At 39.3% G+C, this 19,951-nt stretch overlaps 1 protein-coding gene across 2 annotated transcripts in view; it reads left to right on the forward strand.

Moving 5' to 3' along the window:
• The window catches only part of LOC143022533 (uncharacterized), a 38,573-nt gene that overhangs the window by 11,827 nt on the left and 6,795 nt on the right, over positions 1 to 19,951 (forward strand). The gene's annotated exons all lie outside the window — the stretch shown is intronic.

Genomic DNA, 19,951 nt, shown 5'->3' on the forward strand with positions numbered 1-19,951 from the left:
TTCTTCTATCCCTGTATCTTCGTTTTGGAATTTTTCCCCAGTTTGCATTGTGAAAGAATGTTTTAAGTTTCTCAAAGTTTGTTTTGTTATACATAGGTCTTCCTATTTTATGTTTATCATTTTTGATTTGGTCCATTTGTTCTTTCAATTCCATTTCAATTAGTACGTGGTCACTTTTTCCTATCTGAGTTTTATAATAAATTTTTTCAATAATCTCAGGTTCTGTCGTAAGTATTAAGTCCAATTTTGAGGGTTCTTCATTTCCTCTGTATCTAGTATTTTCTTTAATCCACTGGATCATTGTGTATTCAATGGTCAAGTCAAGGAGTACATTGCCCCAGTGTTTCTCTCCCCCCTTCACTGTCATTTCTTCCCAGCATATTTCTTTTGAATTAAAGTCACCCATAATTACTGTATTTCCTCCATCTTTCAGTGTTTCAATTAATTCATCCTTTGTATCTTCTAGTAACTCGGAATGATCCCTTTCTGTCCAGGCTTGTGTTTTAGGAGGTACATATACCACTACAAATTTTCTTTTCTTCATTTGTTTACCTTCGACTTGTACTATAATTGATTCTACATTGTATTTTCCTTCAGTTATTTTTGTTACACTCAAATCTTTCTTAGTCAATATTAGAACACCTACGCCCTGTTTGTTCTTTCTATTCTTTGTCCAACAGTTGTATACACCTTGTCCCACAGTGTGGGGTGTTAGGGTGTACTTTAATTTGGTTTCTACGATTCCCATTATGTCTGGTTCTTCTGAGACTAGATAATCATTTAGTTCGTTTATTTCTGAGATTATTCCATCTATATTTGTATAAGCTATTTTTAGTTTCTTTTCTCCTCCTTCCCTTCTGTCTTCTTTGTTTCCATTTTCCCTATATATCGTTTTCTCAGCCTCATGTCTATCACTCTCCAAAAAGACTCCTCCTTTTCCTTTTCAGTTCTATTCTCATTCCTTTGATTCGCCTAAGTTCTTTTTCTTTCTCTTTTTCTTCCTCACTCATTTCTTTTTTTATCCAAATACTTTTGTACTGTTCACTGTTTGCTAATCTTATTGTTCTAGATAATATTTCTTCTGCGCTTGATTGCAATTTAAGTTTAACTTTTAGTGGTCTATGCTGTTTATCTTTAGAGTACCTGCCCATTCTATGGGTTTCCTCGATTTCTCGGTCCCAGCGTAACTCATCTGTTTGTAACTCTTTTAGTATTTCTTTGGCAATCTCTTTTTCCTCCTTTTCTTGAGAGAAGCATCTACCAGTGCTGAAGGTAATCTGACGTTCAGTTGACGAAAAGCAGTGTCGTTTGCCAGGGACTCTTACGTGTTCATAAAAGCTTCAAATTCTCAAAGTTCCCGATTTATAAACCAAAATTACATCATAGGTTTAATAAAATAAAGAGGGAGGGGAATTTAATTGTTTCTTAATTAAAGTTACGATAGTGTGGTTCGCAGTTTCAGGAAAGGTTCCTGAATCGAAATTAAACAAGCCTTGAGGGAAATTGCCGTAACTTAAGGTAAACAATGCAATTCCCCAACAATAATTACCACAGCCTCCCTGACAACAAAATTAAAGTGTTTAAGAAATGTAACACTTTTGAGCAAAATTTACAACAAGTTTTTGAGTGCTAGAGACTCTACTAGGTCTCTAGAGCCCAGGGCAGTCTTACGAGTTGGCCTCAAAGAGGTAGGTTCCAGAGAGACACAGTCGTCTTGTAAAGAGTTAACCTCCTCTAAGTCTGAGGCCTCTTCAAAGGGTTCCAACTCTCTAGCCTGAACATTAGGATCCTTTGGCCAAGTATGAGGTGGCAACAACAACCATTCAGGTCCATAAATCCACCAATTGAATTTTTCCTTGAACACCTTAGCACTACAAGGTTTAGTTAGGAAATCAGCCATATTATGTTCAGAAGGAACATAAGTAAAAGAAATAGGTTTGAACTTGGCCTTGAAAATTTCCAAGAGGTTGGAAATTTCCTTTTAATCTATTATTAACAAGTATCATTTTCTTAGGAACCTTGTTGGTCAGGATCCAAGAAAGGGCAACTTGACTATTAACAAAAAGAAACACAAATTCAACCAGTGGGGCAGATATGTCCTTCCTCAAAAATAGTGCTGAGGCATTTCAAAGAGAGAGAAGTTGCCATAAGCTCCAAAGACAGTAAAGTTCTTTGTTTAATAGGAGCCACCTTGACCTTGGCAAATAGAAGAGAGGTATTAGACTCCTTTAATTCTCTTCTTTCTTGCCCTACATAGATGGCACATCCATACGCTTCCTTGGAAGCATTAGCAAATACAAATAATTTGAGGGGAGATTCAGAACAGAAAGTTTTCCTTTTAAAGGATAGGTTATTAACCTCCCTAAAATTTTCACATAACTTGTTCCATCTAGCAAGTAACTCGCTATCTAATTTCCAACCCCAATCCACCATCTTTTGGCACATCTCTCTAATAACATGCAACAGCATCAGGAGAGAAAAGCCCTAAAGGATCAAATACAGAAGACAAGGAAGACAAAACTTGTCTTTTGGTTGAGGCATCTTTGTCAAGGGAAACATCCTTGATTCTCAAAGTATCATAATCCTTATTATAAATATATCCCAACACTTTTACCTCTTTATTGCAAACTACTTCTTGATCAAGAACAGAAAGAACAGAAGTTAAGTTGCATGTCTACTCCCTGAGAGGTAAACCTCCATTGAGCATGATCTCATTAATCTTCTCGACCATAGCAGGGAGGGAACAAATACCAAATTATCTACATCAAATTTATCCTCAATTAAGGAAACAGAGTGTCAGGCTGCAAAAAAAGATGGTGTTGGATAATAAAATTCAGAATGAAAGGAGAGCGAATGAAGCCAAAAATGATAGTATTATACCTACTGGTCGTTAATCCTCCTAAAGAAACAGAATCTGTTACGATCAGCCTCATCCTTCAGACGGATCTGCAAGAAGGCTTTCATAACATCAGCCAAAATGACATAATTACTGGTTCTGAAATACAACAAGAGGGAGAGGAGGTTGTTCATTAATTCAACTCCCGGGAATACAGCTTTTCCTACTTTAAGAGATCAATTGAAAACTGTCCTTATTCTAGAAGTGGCAAGATCATCATCCTTCAACACATGTCTATAGGGTATGAAGATTTGTCCAGGGACTCTTTTAGTTACTGGCTCAATAATACCCAAGGCCTCTTGCTGGTCAAACACAGCTTCATATTCCTCTCTAAGCCCCTTTTGCTCAAGTTTGTCATAAACCCTTTGGGCCACTGCAAAGGCAATCTTCAGATTAGAGGGAACAAGGTCCACCAAATCCTTTTACCACGGGATCTTCACATAGTAGTGTCCATTCTTGAAGGAAATGGACTGTTTAAATCTATCAAGTTCCTCTTTAATGCCAATGGACTCTAAAGAATAGAAATTGTCAAGACCATACTCTACATTAGAATTAATAAAGACTTCCTGCAAAGGATCAAATTGAGAACTTCCAGGTTCTAAACAGAAGTTGACAAGTAACCTTTCCTTGCCTAACCTTCTGGGAGGAAAGTATTTAACAGTCCTTTTAGACAGAGAAAGAGAAGTACTCTTCTCAGGTTTTAGAGAAATTCCATTGGTCTTGAAAGAGGAATTATAAAAAACGAGAATCTCTATGATATTCCTCTAAGCAATTAAATGAATCCAATTCAAGGTCAGAATTTGGTTTTACCCTTAGAGGCCTCTCGTTACATTTGAAACTATCAACATTTTGCATTTCATTAGAGGGCATTTCTGGAATCCCCCTTATCATTCTCTTTAAGTAGAAAGGCTTCTCACTAGGAGGGATATATTGAGTCCCACGTATGGAATGAAACCATCAGCAAGTTTGATAACCTTGCATGACGGGCTACCATATAAGGGGGCACTTTCAATTGAAAAATGTTTAAAGTTTTGAAGAATATCATTTCCTATGATGCCTAAAACGTTCAGTTGATCTCCCTTCACTTTTGGAAAACTAGGTGAAACAAAAAAATTGTGATTATTTATACTAAGTAGTACAGAGGATGATGATGTACAAGGGGTGAAAGTGGCAGTAGACTGGAAGTGAACATTAAGGGAGAGCGACTGGAGGAAGTGGATAGTTTTAGATACTTGGGTGCAAGTGTAGCAGGAAAAGGTGGAGTGAAGGTGGAGGTAGAATGTAGATTGAGAGAAGCGAGTAAATGCCTTGGTGGATTAAAGAGTGTAATGAGGAATAGACATTTGGGAATGGATGCGAAGAGGAGACTGTATGAAGGAGTGATTGTGCCAACAGCACTGTATGGGGCAGAAACGTGGAACATAAGAGAAGAAGAGAGAAGGAGTTTGAATGTGTTTGAGATGAGGTGTCTGAGAAGTATGGTGGGGGTTACTAGGCTGGATAGGGTGAGAAATGAGGAGGTGAGGAGGAGAACAGGGGTGAAAAAGGATTTGGGAGATAGGGTTGATGAAAGAATATTAGGATGGTTTGGACACATGGAAAGAATGAGTGAAGAAAGACTAGTAAAAGAGGTATGGAAGGCAGATGTGGAGGGAGTGAACATGAGGGGACGTCCTAGGATGAGGTGGATGGATGGGGTGAAGGGGGCTTTGGGGAAGAGGGGAATGTCTGTTGAGGAAGGAAGGGAGAGGACGGAAGACAGAGGTGAGTGGAGAATGGTTGTATATGGATGATGTTGTGATTGCATGAGGAGGAATGGGCAGGGGGGTGGGGTAGTATGTGTGAGTAAATTTTGACGCAGCCCGAAGGGATTTTCTCCCCGTCCTCTCCTTATATGCAAGGGGGGACGGAGAGGGGGGGTCGCCGATTAAATGAAGCGGCCTTGCTGTGGATGTGCTGTGTCTTGCGACACTGCTTCTGACCCAGGGCGGTGGGCAGGGTGCAGGGATGACCCGTCATCCAGGAGGTGCTCAGATGAGAGGGAGGGTGGGAGGTGTGTGGAGTGTATGTAGGGATGAAATGGGTGGGAGTGTTTTTATGTCTTTCCCTTTTTGGCTACCTCCCTTGTAAGGGGGAAAAAGCCTTGGTATATGTATGTATGTATGTATGTAGTACAGAGGATAAGGAAGGAATTTGTAAGGACAAGTTGAATCCTTCTATAGCAAAAATCAAACTAAACAAATTCATCCCTGAGGGGAGTTTTAAGTTAGCAGTGTAGTTAAAACCTCTTTTATTCATTAGAGGTAAACCAAAGGAAGAAACTAACTTGTCCATAGGAGGACTTAAACAAGGTCTGACACCGTCCTCTACAAATTCCTTGTTAATAATAGAAAACTGGGCTCCAGTGTCCAACAAAAAGAGACATTGGGCAGTTCTCTTGCCTCTGCTAATAGGAAGGGAAACCAAAGGAACAATGGAATTGGATAGATTATGAAAATTAAACACTTTACCTTCAGAAAGTGGTGACTTATAAGCCATAGGACACATGGCTCCATGGTACTCGGGTTTGTTGCAAACAAAACATTTGTAAGGCAGAGCAGCCTTTAACCCGGGGCATTCCAAAGAACCATGTCCATGATTTAGATATCTATTGCACAGTCCTAATTGAGCTGCTCTAACTTTCCTGTCCTCAAGGGAAATATATGAAGTACACTTCAAACTAGCATGGTCGGAAGCAGGGCAAAATCTACATCTACTGATAGACTTCTTAAAGGAATCTGAATTGACCTTAAAGGAGCCACCAACTCCCATACAGGAATCAAGAGGTTTTTTCAAGGAATTTTCCTCGAAAGCAAGGGAGCTGGTAGAAAGACTTCGTTTAGGTTGGACACTAAGATCATCTGATCCCATTTTAAGTCTAACTAAAACTGACTGGTAAACTTCCTTGAGTTGATTAAAATTGGGGTAATTAGAATTAATCACTCAAGACAGTTCAATTAAGAAAAATTTAGGTAACTTATTTAAAATTAATTTACTGATCAAAAGAAGGCCCTCGCTTCCTGGCTTAGTGAAATCTACTCCAATTCCCTTAAGGTCTTGTAGCTTGGAATCTACAGACCTAATGTAACTTTCTAGGTCCCTTAAGGGTGAGACCTCCGGTGCATTGATAATGGAAATCAACACCTTGTCCAGTGATTCCTGTTTTTTTAAATACAACTCATCAAAAAGAAGGAATGCAGAGTCATAATTTGAATCATCCACTAGTACATTCTCCACAAAATGGAAAGCCTCCCCTCTGAGATATCCCTTGAAATAAATTTACTTCTGACTGTTAGTCAGATTGGGGATACCAGCTAAGGCATTCAGAAAACCCTTTTTAAAATTGAAATAAGCAAATGGAATGTTGGAATTTTTCTCAAAATTTTGAAGAACAATAGGAGGAAGAAGTTTTACAGAATTAACAGCAGTAGACTTGCTAGATTTTTCACCAATTTTAGAGTCAAGAACTCCCTTTAACTCTTGTCTCCGTTCCTTAAAAGGAGACATTTAAAGAAGAATGGACAGGCAGTAAGCCCTGGATTTTTCCATATCCTCATCCTTCTTCGAGGAGCAAGTTGAAATGTCATCATCTAAATCTTGTATTTTTGAGAGGAAATGCTCAATCTGAATTAACATGTTGTCAAGGACGGAAATAAATAAAGAGTCAGACTGTGAATTTAGAACCTTAAAGTCCTTAGAGATAAGGCCCTTTTTATGACCTCTCTGTCTTCGGAGTTTTTTCAAAACCTCCAAGTCAGACAAGGATTTATTGTTGCTAGTCATATCGAAGCGGCAACCCCAACAAACTCGTCACCAAATACACAAGAGTAAGACAGTCGTACCAAAAACTGTCTTGCAAACTAAGCAACAATTAAGACAGAATTTAAGAAAAAATCATCAATTTGATTTAAATACATGTTTAAATTGAAAGAAGGCAAACAGATCAAGGGAAACCATGACAATATAACAATAGAGGCCACCAAGTTGAAGGAACAATTCAATGAATTTCGAAAGTTCTTGAGAATAACAAAGTCTCCTCAGCCGGCAATTCCCGTCAAAGAAAATTAGGTCCTCAAACGAGGAAATTACTAAAACTGAACAAACTCGGTACAAAGAACAGGAAACCGGACTTCATAACCAACTATCGTCACTTTAATAGCAAAAGTTGAAAAAGTCAGCAAATAAATGAATAAGTAAATAAATAAAATAATACATGAAGAGATGAATATATAACAAAGATCAAAGAATAGATTTATAAAAGAATAAATCTAGAAATGAATATATGAAAAAACAAATATATTGGTAATTATCATGACTATATACATCTATAATTTATTATTCGTTATTTATGATATACTTTATATTATATACTAATTGTAATTCATAATTTATTACCTATTATTTATCATTCACCATTTATTATATTTTATCTAATATTTATTATATATGATTTATCATTTATTATATACTGTTGATTATTTATAATCTGGAACTTATTATTTATTATCTATCATATATTATTTGTTGTATATAATTTAATATCTATTATTTATCATGTACATTAAGAGAAGCAAGTAAGTGCCTTGGTGGATTAAAAAAATGTAATGAGAAATAGACATTTGGAAATTTATTTACCCCGTCTGGGGTATTGGCTGCTTGTTATTGTGGCAAAGTAGCATGCAGTCGATACTTTAGGGTCTATATGGGGCGCCCCTACGGACCAGAGCCACACATCATTTTGTCTATGATAGAAGAAATTCTGTTCATAGAGAAATGATGACACTTTTATACTACGACTGTCCCTCCGTTATGCTGTCCCCCAACCCCTTGTTGCTGTCCTGTACCATTTCTCTGAGTATTCTCTTTTTGTGATGGGGGAATTCCCTGTGGTGGGGGAAAAGAATACTGCCACCAAGTTTCCCACTTGGATCGTAAGAGGCGAGAAAAAAGGGACGGGGAGAGGGACTAGGCATCCTTCTCCCTGTAGCCCCACGGGGCACACATCCTAAAGAGAAAAGTGAAGGCATAAGGGGTGCTGGAGGGCCTCGGGCCAGCACCCTAAGGTTTGGGTCTTTTAATGTGCGTGGATGTGGTACAGATGAGAGTAAAAGGGAAGAGATAGGTAGTTAGTATGTTTGTGAGAAGAAAGATGGATGTGTTGGCTTTGAGTGAAACTAAGTTGAAAGGGAAGGGTGAGTGTAAGTTTGGGAGTGTAAGTGGGAGGTTATCAGGAGTGAAGAGAGGGCGAGGGAGGGAAGGGGTGGCTATTCTAGTAAGTGAGGAGATAGGTAAACGTGTAGTGGAGTGGAAGGAGGTTTCCTCAAGGATAATGTGGATGAAGGTGAAACTGGGAAAGGAGATGTGGGTCTTTGTAAGTGCATATGGGCCTGGCAGTGAGAAGAGCGTGGAAGAAAGGGAGGCCTTTTGGATAGATTTAAATGAGTGCATAGAGGGTTTAGGAAGAAATGTCAATGTAATAATACTGGGAGACCTTAATGCTAGGGTAGGAAATGGTCCAATCGATGGAGTGGTTGGGAAGTGTGGAGTTCCAGGAAAGAATGGTAGTGGAGAGTTGATGGTGGAAATGTGTCTAGAAAGAGAGTTGATGATAGCAAATACAGTGTTTCGGAAGAAAGTTAAGCATAAGTACACATGGGAGAGGGTGGTGGAGGGAAGGGTGGTAGATAGAGCGCTAATGGATTATGTAGTGGTAAATAGGATTATGATAGGAAGAGTTAAGGATGTACATGTGCTAAGGGGAGAGGGTGGGGGAATATCAGATCATTTTTTGGTGGAAGGTAAGCTGAGAGTGGAGGATAGATGGAGAAAGAGGAAAGGGACAAAAGGTAGGGAGGTTGTTAGAGTGAACTCCTTGAATGAAAAGGAAAAGGAGAAGGAGTACGAAAAGAAGCTGAAGGAGGAGTGGGAGGGAGTAAAGGATGGAGCAGAGATGGGTGTGGAGGAGGAATGGGGATGGTTCAAGGAGGGAGTCTTAAAGTGTGCAAGGATGGTGTGTGGAACAAGAAGGACAGGGGGAAATAGAAGAAAGGGTAGTGAATGGTGGGATGAGGAAACAAAGAAGGTTGTAGAAGAGAAGAAGCGAGCATTCACAGATTGGTTACAAAAGAGGACGGGGGAGTCATATGAGACGTACAAAGAAAAGAAAAGAGAAGTAAAGCAAAAGGTAAAGGAGGCAAAGAGGAGAGCAGATGTGAAATGGGGTAGGAGTATGACAGAAAATTTTGAAAGTAATAAAAAGATGTTTTGGAAAGAAATAAAGAGAGGAAGAGGAGGCGAATCAAGTAGAGAAGAAAAGGTAAAAGGTACAGATGGAGAGATGATAATGGAAGAGATGGCAGTAAGGGGAAGATGGGCAGAATATTTTAGGGAGTTGCTAAATGTGAAGGAGGATAGGGAAGGAAAGATAGCTGCAGTGGGAAATGCGAAGAAAATGAGAGTGATGAGTGAGGAGAATGGAGGAGAAATAAGGAAGGATGAGGTGAAGGCAGTTGTAAAGATGATGAAAGCAGGTAAGGCACCTGGTCTGGATGGATGCCATGCAGAATGTCTGAAAAAGGGAGGTTCAGTGATGGTGGACTGGTTGGTGAGGTTATTTAATGTTTGCTGGAGAGAGGGTAGAGTGCCGGAGGACTGGAGAAGTGCCTGTATAGTTCCTCTTTACAAGGGAAAAGGGGACAAGTGTGAATGTAGTAGTTTCAGAGGGATTAGCCTGTTAAGTGTAGTAGGGAAGGCTTATGGGAGGATCTTAATTGAGAGGATTAGGAGAGGAACAGAAGGAGTAATTGGTGAGGAGCAGTGTGGATTTAGGACAGGTAGAGGTTGTGTAGATCAGATCTTTGTGGTAAGACAGATATGTGAGAAAGCTATAGGAAAGGGGAAGGATGTTTTTTGGGCTTTTATGGATCTGGAAAAGGCTTATGATAGGGTAGACAGAAAGGCACTGTGGGAGGTTATGCAGATTTATGGGATAGGAGGAAAGCTTCTGGGAGCTGTCAAGAGTTTTTATGAGAGTAGTAGAGCTTGTGTCAGGATTAGAAATGGAGAGAGTGAGTGGTTTGAGGTAAAGGTGGGACTTCGTCAAGGATGCGTTATGTCGCCCTGGCTGTTCAACTTATACATGGATGGGGTGGTGCGAGAGGTAAATGCTAGGGTAGTGGGTCAGGGATTGGAGATGGTTAAAGAAAATGGAGAAAAGTGGGAGGTGAGCCAGCTGTTGTTTGCGGACGACACTGCGTTTGTGGCAGGGTCAGAGGAGGGATTGAGGAAGCTGGTGGCAGAGTTTGGGAGAGTATGTGATAGAAGAAAGCTAAAGATAAATGTGGGTAAAAGTAAGGTGATGAGATGTACAAGGGGTGAAAGTGGCAGTAGACTGGAAGTGAACATTAAGGGAGAGCGACTGGAGGAAGTGGATAGTTTTAGATACTTGGGTGCAAGTGTAGCAGGAAAAGGTGGAGTGAAGGTGGAGGTAGAATGTAGATTGAGAGAAGCGAGTAAATGCCTTGGTGGATTAAAGAGTGTAATGAGGAATAGACATTTGGGAATGGATGCGAAGAGGAGACTGTATGAAGGAGTGATTGTGCCAACAGCACTGTATGGGGCAGAAACGTGGAACATAAGAGAAGAAGAGAGAAGGAGTTTGAATGTGTTTGAGATGAGGTGTCTGAGAAGTATGGTGGGGGTTACTAGGCTGGATAGGGTGAGAAATGAGGAGGTGAGGAGGAGAACAGGGGTGAAAAAGGATTTGGGAGATAGGGTTGATGAAAGAATATTAGGATGGTTTGGACACATGGAAAGAATGAGTGAAGAAAGACTAGTAAAAGAGGTATGGAAGGCAGATGTGGAGGGAGTGAACATGAGGGGACGTCCTAGGATGAGGTGGATGGATGGGGTGAAGGGGGCTTTGGGGAAGAGGGGAATGTCTGTTGAGGAAGGAAGGGAGAGGACGGAAGACAGAGGTGAGTGGAGAATGGTTGTATATGGATGATGTTGTGATTGCATGAGGAGGAATGGGCAGGGAGGTGGGGGGTGGGGTAGTATGTGTGAGTAAATTTTGACGCAGCCCGAAGGGATTTTCTCCCCGTCCTCTCCTTATATGCAAGAGGGGACGGAGAGGGGGGGTCGCCGATTAAATGAAACGGCCTTGCTGTGGATGTGCTGTGTCTTGCGACACTGCTTCTGACCCAGGGCGGTGGGCAGGGTGCAGGGATGACCCGTCATCCAGGAGGTGCTCAGATGAGAGGGAGGGTGGGAGGTGTGTGGAGTGTATGTAGGGATGAAATGGGTGGGAGTGTTTTTATGCCTTTCCCTTTTTGGCTACCTCCCTTGTAAGGGGGAAAAAGCCTTGGTATATGTATGTATGTATTTATTTACCTAGTTGTAATATACAGGAGGGGAGCTATGCTCATGGTGACCCATCTTTGTATCTCTCCGCATCAAGTTTTATCTTAAAATCTTGTATAGTGTTTGCACATACTGTTTTGTTGTCTAATTTGTTCCATGTATTAATCACTCTGTATGGGAAACTGTTCCTTTTCAAGTTTTTTCTATAACTATCTTTTTTCAGTTTTTTTCCATGTCCTCTCGTTTTACCGTTGTCCCACACTAACAGGTCGTTCCTGTCTAAAATTTCCATTCCTTTCATTATTCTGTAGATAGTCAGCAAATCTCCTCTTTCTCTTCTTTGTTCCAGTGTTGGTAGGTTCAGTTTGGATAGTCTTTGCTCATATGTTAGTTCGGCGAGAGTCGGTGCTAGTTTGGTTGTCGCTCTTTGTAATCTTTCTAGTTTCTTAATATTCTTTTTGGTGCTGGGTGTCCAAAGTGATGCTGCGTACTCAAGTTTTGGTCTTATTAGTGTAGTTAGTATTTTTTTTATAATTTCTTCATCCATATAAGTAAATGCCACTTTGACCTCAATAAATTGTAGGTTTCTCCGAATATTTTATTTATACATCAGGTTTCATGTCCTTTCCAATCATCACTCCAAGATCTTTTTCAGTTTGCTTTTTTATTTTTTCTTCTCCAATTCTGTAATCTTTTGATATTCTGTTTTTACTCTTTCCAAATTCCATTATACTGCATTTCTTTATATTAAATTTCACTTCCCACTTTTGAGTCCAATTCCATATCGTGTCCAGATCTTGTTGCAATGAGTTGCAGTCCTCTTCCGTTTTTACCTTTTTAAGTAATTTTGCATTATCTGCAAAAGAAATTCGTATAGCACTCCACGCCTTCATTCATGTCATTAATGTAAATGGTGAACATGATCGGGGCCAGTACCGATCCTTGTGGGACACTGCTTTTTACTTCTTAGTTGGAGAATTTTTCTCTAATTACAACTCTCATTTTCCTCCCAATCAGGAAGTCTTCCATCCATTCCAATAATTTTCCTCTGATGCCACCCTTTGATTCTATCTTATTTATTAATTTCTTATGAGGTACCTTATCGAATGCCTTTTGCAGGTCCAGAAAAGCACAGTCCACCCATCAATCTCTTTCTTGTATTATGTCTACTTATCTTGAGTAAAAGCAGATCAGATTTGTTGTACATGATCTCCCTTGTCTGAATCCAAATTGATTTGGGTTCAGTATAGATTTTTCTTCCAGGTATTTAACCCATCTCTTTTTGACAAAAATGTTTGCTATTGTGCTTGTTAGTGAGACTGGTCTGTAGTTAGATGGATTTTCTTTATCACCTCCCTTATAAATTGGTACAATGTTTGCCATTTCCCAGTCCAATGGTACTTTTCCTTCTTTAAGTGAGGATTTAATTATATATTTTATCAGTTAATTCTTCCATACATTCCTTCAGTATCCAGTTTGCAATCCCATCTGGGCCATGTGATTTTCTGACATCCAGGGTTTTAATTTGATCACTGATTTCTTTTTGTGTTATGTTTATTTCTTTCATTGCTGGGGATAATTCTGTCTCTCTATCTACACTGTTAGGTGAGTTTTCTATTGTGAATACTGTTCTGAAGTGGTTGTTCATAATTTCAGCCATTTCCAGTTCTTCTGTATATTCCTTTTTATCTTGGTGCAGTTTTTCTATTTCATGTTTGTTTTTCGGTTTCCTATTTACGTATTTGTAAGATAGTCTGGGTTCTTCCTCACATTTGTCTATTATCTTTTTTTCATAATTCCTCTTTTCATCTCTGTGTATTTTTACATATTCGTTTCTTAGTTTAATGTACATTTGCCATGCTAAGAGGAGATTGTATGAAGAAGTGATTGTGCTGACAGCACTGTATGGGGCAGAAACATGGAACATAAGAGAGGAAGAGAGAAGGAGTTTGAATGTGTTTGAGATGAGGTGCCTGAGAAGTATGATAGGGGTTTGGCTGGATAGAGTGAGAAATGAGGAGGTAAGGAGGAGAACGGGGGGGTGGTAAGGTAGTTGAGAGATAGGGTTGGGATGGTTTGGAAACGTGGAAAGAATGAGTGAAGAAAGACTAGTAAAATAGGTGTGGAAGGCAGAAGTGGAGTGAGTGAACATGAGGGGGGACCTAGGATGAGATGGATGGATGGGGTGGAAGGGGCTTTAGGGAAGAGGGAAATATCTGTGGAGAAAGGATGGGAGAAGACAGAAGACAGGGGTGAATGGAGAATGGTTGTATATGGATGAGGTTGTGATGCATAAGGTGGGATGGGGTGGGTGAGGTAGTATGTGTGAGAAAAATTTGATGCAGCCCGAAGGGATTTCTCCCTGTCTTCTCTTTTTCTGCATGAGGGGACGGAGAGGGGGGGGTTGCCGATTTTATGAAGCGGCCTTGCTGTGGATGTTCTATGTCTTGCGAGACTGCTTCTGACCCAGTGCCAAGATAAGAGAGAGGGTAGAGGGTCGAAGGGAGTGGAGTGTATTAGTTTTTTTTTTTTTTTTTTTCTATTTCCCTTGTAAGGGGGAAAAAGCCTTTGGTATATGTATGTATATATTATTTCCTATTATATGATAATTACATACATACATATACCAAAGGCTTTTTCCCCCTACATGGGGGGTAGCCAAAAAGAAAAAGACATAGAAACCACTCCCACCCATTCCATTTCCTATGTATTCCACTCCTCTCCACCCTCCATCTTATCTTGGCACCTCCTGGATGACGGGTCATCCCTGCATCCTGTCCACTGCCCTGGGTCAGAAGCAGTGTTGCATTATATGATAATTAAGCAGTGTCGCATTATAGGATAATTAAGAAATTAATAGTTATTATTTATCATTTATTATATATTTATTAATCATTATGTATATGCAGGTTAATGTGGCAAAGTTACATACAGCTGATACTTTAGGGTCTATATGGGGTGCCCCTACAGACCAGAGTCACACATCATTTTGTCTTTGATAGAGGATCTCTGTTTGTAGAGAAATGATGATACTTTTATTATACTGTGACTGTCCCTCTGTTATGCTGTCCCCCCACCCCTTGTTACTGTCCTGTACCATTTCTCTGAATATTCATTTCCTTTTTTTGCCTAACCCTGTGGTGGGGGAAAAATGCTACCACCAAGTTGTACAAGGTGACATACTCGTAATGGGACGGGGATAGAACTAGGAATCCTGCTACCTGTAGCCCCATGGATGTGTAAAGATGAGAGTAAAAGAGAAGAGATAGCCAGTATGTTTATGATAAAAAAGATGGATGTGTTGGTATTGAATGAAACCAAGTTGAAAGGGAGGGGCGATTGTGAGTTTGGGAGTGTAGTTGGGAGGTTCTCAGGAGTGAAGAGAGGACGAGGGAGAGAAGGGGTGGCTATACTAGTAAGTGAAGAGATATGTAAGCATGTAGTGGAGTGGAAGGAGGTTTCTTCAAGGTTAATGTGGATGAAGGTGAAGCTGTGAAAGGAGATGTGGGTTTTTGTAAGTGTAATGAGAAGAGTGTAGAAGAAAGGGAGGCTTTTTGGATGGATTTAAATGAGTGCATAGAGGGATTAGGGAGAAATGTCAATGTAGTTGTACTGGGAGACCTTAATACTAGGGTAAGAAATGAACCAATAGATGGAGTGATTGGGAAGTGTGGAATTCCAGGAAAAAATTGTAGTGGTGAGTTGATGGGGGAGATGTGTCTCGAAAGAAAGATGATGTCATATAAAGTGTTTCGGAAGAAAGTAAGTCATAAGTAAACATGGGAGAGGGTGGTGGATGGAAGTATGGTAGATAGAGTGTTAATGGACTATATAGTAGTACCCAAGGGTATAGTAGGAAGAGTTAAGGTTGTATATGTTCTAAGGGGAGAGAGTAGGGGAATATCAGATCATTTTTTGGTAGAAGGTATGTTGAGAGTGAAGGATAGGTGGAGAAAGAGGAAAAGGGCAGAAGGTAGGGAGGTACTTAGAGTGAACTGCTTAAATGAGAAAGAAAAGGAGAAGGAGTATAAGAAGAAGCTGAGAGAGTGAAGGATAGCGTAGAACTAGGAGAGGAGGAATGGAAATGGTTCAAGGAGGGAGTTAATGAATTATTAGATGAATAATTAAATACACAAATAAATAAGAATTTAAATGAATAGGTAAACAGGTACACAAACTGCTGAATAAACAAGTCAGCATATAAATGAATAAGTAAATAAATAAATGAAAAAAAAATGATTGATTAATCATTAAATAGAGAAAAATAGATATATATATATAAATAGACTTTTCAATAAATTTATATGTTGATGAATGAATAAATAGGTAATTAGATAAATGAATAATTAAAGATATTAATAAACAAATTGAAAAATGAATAAATAAGTACCCGGTACATACATATACCAAAGGCTTCCCACTGCAACTACCTTTCCCTCCCTATCCTCCTTCACATTTAGCAACTCCCTAGAATACTCTGCCCACCTTCCTCTCACTGTCTTCTCTTCCATTATCATCTCTCCATCTGCACCTTTTACCTTTTCTTCCCTACTTGATTCGCTTCCTCTTCCTCTTATAATTTCTTACCAAAGCATCTTTTTATTACTTTAAAAATTTTCTGTCATACTCCTACCCCATCTGCTCTCCTCTCTTCCTCCTTTATCTTATGCTTAACTTCCTTTCTCTTTACTTTGTACCTCTCATACAGTTCCCTTGTCCTAATTTATAGCCAATCTATGAAAACCTGCTTCTCTTCTACACCCTTCTTTGCTTCCTCATCCCACCACTCACTACCCTTCCTTCTATTTCCTCCTGTCCTTCTTGTTCCACACACCATCTTTTCACACTTTATGACTCCCTCCTTGAACCATCCCCATTCCTCCTCCACTCCTAGACTCTATCCTTCACTCCCTCCCACTCCTCTCTCAGCTTTTTATACTCCTTATCCTTTTCTTTCACACTTTATGACTCCCTCCTTGAACCATCCCCATTCCTCCTCTACTCCTAGACTCTATCCTTCACTCCCTCCCACTCCTCTCTCAGCTTTTTATACTCCTTATCCTTTTCTTTCTCATTTAAGGAGTTCACTCCAAGTACCTCCCTACCTTCTGCCCTTTTCCTCTTTCTCCACCTATTCTCCACTCTCAACTTACCTTCCACCAGAAAATGATCTGATATTCCCCCACTTTCTCCCCTTAGAACATATACATCCTTAACTCTTCCTACCATACTCCTGGTCACCACTATATTGTCCCTTATTGCTCTATCTGCCACCCTTCCATCTACCACCCTCTCTCATGTGTACTTTTACTTGACTTTCTTCCTAAACACTGTATTTGCTATCATCAACTCTCTTTTGAGGCTCATCTCCACCATCAACTCTCCACTATGATTTTTTCCTGGAACTACATAGTTCCCAATCACTCCGTCTAGCAGTTCATTTCCTAACCTAGCATTAAGGTCTCCCAATATGATTACATTGACATTTTTCCTTAATCCCTCTATGCATTCATTTAAATCTACCCAAAAAGCCTCCCTTTCCTCTACACTCTTCTCACTACCAGTACTGAGGAATTAGAAAAAGAAAGGGCGCTAAGAGAAGAAGCAAAGGAAAAAAACTTGAAAAGATCAGAGACAGAATGCAAAGAATTCCAGTGGAGAGTAATAGACTTGAGATTAAGACAATGGCGCTTCAAAACGAACAAAACAAGGGAAGAAGAAACCAGGGAGAAGGAAGAAAATTAAAAGTGGCCTATACCAACATTGACGGACTAATTTCGGGACTGAACGAACTCAATGATTATCTGTTAGAAGCAAAACCAGACATAATGGGAATTGTAGAGACTAAACTAAGAGGTGAAATACCATCCACTGTTATCGGACAAGGTTTATACAACTACTGGATAAAAAACAGGGACAAGAAAAAAGGGAGGGGGAATCATGTTTCTTGGCCAAGAAAGACCTAAAGGTGACAAAAATTGCAGAGGGCAAAGGTAATGCTGAATTGATCATGATAAAAGTCGAAGGCAAGAAATATGAAAAGTAGAAAGTTTGTGGTGACTTATGTGCCTCCAAAAACAAGCGCTTGGAAAGAAATTGAACATACAAAAATGCTAGATGACACAAGAAAATCACTCAATGAGATATAATGGGTAAGGTAATCTGGTAGTTATGGGGGACTTCAATTGCAAAGAAATTTGTTGGGGACAGCATGACAGTGCAAGGAGGAGATGACTCGTGGGGCAATGTACTGCTAGATATGACCAATGGAGTACACAATGACCCAATGGGTCCATGAAAACACAAGGTACAGAATAATGAAGAGCCATCGAAACTAGATCTAATATTTACAACAGAGCCTGAAAATAGTGCATAAAGTCCAGTATGAGACACCAATTGGAAAGAGTGACCATGTACTCATCGAAACTATACTAAAGGAAGAAATAGACATAGAGAGGAACGAAAAGCATAGGAAAGGAAGACTGAGGTACAACAAAAACAGACTTTACAAAAACTAAAGACATTCTTCCGGAATGCAAAACTGGGAAATATTTTACAGGGAAGAAACAGCAGTGGAAGAGAAATGGAATATATTGATGGAAAACTACAATGAAGGGGTAAACAGGCATGTACCAGACAAAAGCGAGAGAGAGAGTACATTAAATGTTGGGTTCAACAAAAAGATGCAGTGAGGCAAAAGACAGAAGGGACAAAGCTTGGAAAAAGTGGAGAAAAGACACAAAAAACAAAGCAAATGGCAAATTTATGTTAACTATAGAAATGAGTATGTTAATGTGAGAAGAGAGGAGAAAAGGAACCATGAGAAGGATATTATAGACAAATGCAAAGAGCAACCCAAACTATTCTATCAGTATGTGAATGGTAAACTTAAAAACAAACAGGAATTGGTGAAACTATGCCAAGGAAACATAGAATACACAGAAGATTTAGAGATGGCCGAAGTCATGAACAATCACTTTAAATCTGTTTTCACCAGAGAGAAAATACCGAATTGTGACATAGACAAAAACAAGAAATCTCCCCTCATAAATGAGTTTACAGCATCACTAAAGGAAATATCAGAACATTTATCAAGGCTGGATGTCAGAAAATCACATGGCCCGGATGGTATTGCAAATTGGATTCTAAAGGAGTGCAAAGAAGAACTAACAGACAAAATACACATCTTAATAAACAGCTCACTCAAAGAAGGAAAAGATACCCGAGGACTGGAAAAAAAAACGCTAACATTGTACCAATACACAAAAGGAGGAAAACAAAGAAGAACCCACCAACTATAGGCCAGTAATCACTAACAAGCCACCATTGCCAAAAATTTGTGAGAAAATAATCAAGAATAGATGGGTAAAACATCTGGAAGACAATGACATATTAAACCCAAGACAATTCGGATTCAGACAAGGAAAGATCATGCTCCACAAACTTAATATGCTTTTTACTCAAGACTAATAGACATAGTGCAAGAAAAGAAATGGATGGGCTGATTGTGCATTCGTAGACTTGCAAAAAGCCTTTGACCAAAGTACCACACAGAAAACTACTAAAAAAACTGGAACACATAGGAGGAATACAGGGAAACCTACTAAAATGGATAGAGGACTTTCTGACTGGTAGAAAGATGAGAGTAGTGCTCAGAGAAAAATATTCAGACTGGAAAGAGGTGATCAGTGGAGTACCGCAAGGATCTGTGCTGGCACCAATAATGTTTGCTATCTATATGAATGACATGGATGAGGACGTGAACTGCTACATGAGCTTCTTTGCCGATGACGCCAAACTGCTAAGGAAAAATAGAAAACTGATGAGGACTGAGAAGAACATCAAGAAGACCTATATAGGTTATGGAACTGTAGTCAGAATTGGGAAGTGTACTTTAAAACGAAGAAGTGTAGCATAATGCAGTTTGGAAAAAAGCAAAAAAAACAGAATATCAGGAAAATATACAATTGGAACCAAAGAAGTAAAGAAAGTAGGATCCGAAAAAAGATTTGGGAGTAATTATCACGAACGACTTTTCCTATGATATACATATTAACAAAATTTTAGTGTATAATTAGAACTTGCTAAGATAAATAAAAGTGGAGTTTAAATAATTGTAAGAATAAATGATGAACAAAATATTTGTTACATTGATAATGACTACATTATATAATGCAGCGACATTGTGGTCCCCCAGTACCAAAAAGAATATAAAGAAAATAGAAAGAATCCAAAGAGCAGCTACAAAAATGGCACCTGCACTTGCAAACCTATCATACGAAGAGAGATTGGCTAAACTGGAGTTACCGACACTGGAGCAAAGAAGAGAGACCATCTACAGAATCATGAAAGGCACAGAGGTACTCGATAGTGAGAACTTACTTAACTGGGACAAAAGAAACACAAGAGGACATGGAAAGAAAATAAAAAAACATAGCTATAGAAGAGAACTGAAGAAAAACAGTTTTCCTCATAGAGTTTTGGACACTTGGAACAAACTGGACAATGAAATAGTATGCGCAAAAACCATTCATGAGTTTAAAAACAAACTAGACACTGCAAGATACAAAGGCGGGACAACACGAGCATAGCTCCCCTTCCCGCAAAATACAACTAGGTAAATACAACTAGGTAAATACATCTCCCCTCCCAGCT

This window comes from Oratosquilla oratoria, unplaced genomic scaffold (genome assembly GCF_046742065.1).
Source record: "Oratosquilla oratoria isolate Oo_2021 unplaced genomic scaffold, ASM4674206v1 SCAFFOLD113, whole genome shotgun sequence".
Lineage (NCBI taxonomy): Eukaryota > Metazoa > Arthropoda > Malacostraca > Stomatopoda > Squillidae > Oratosquilla > Oratosquilla oratoria.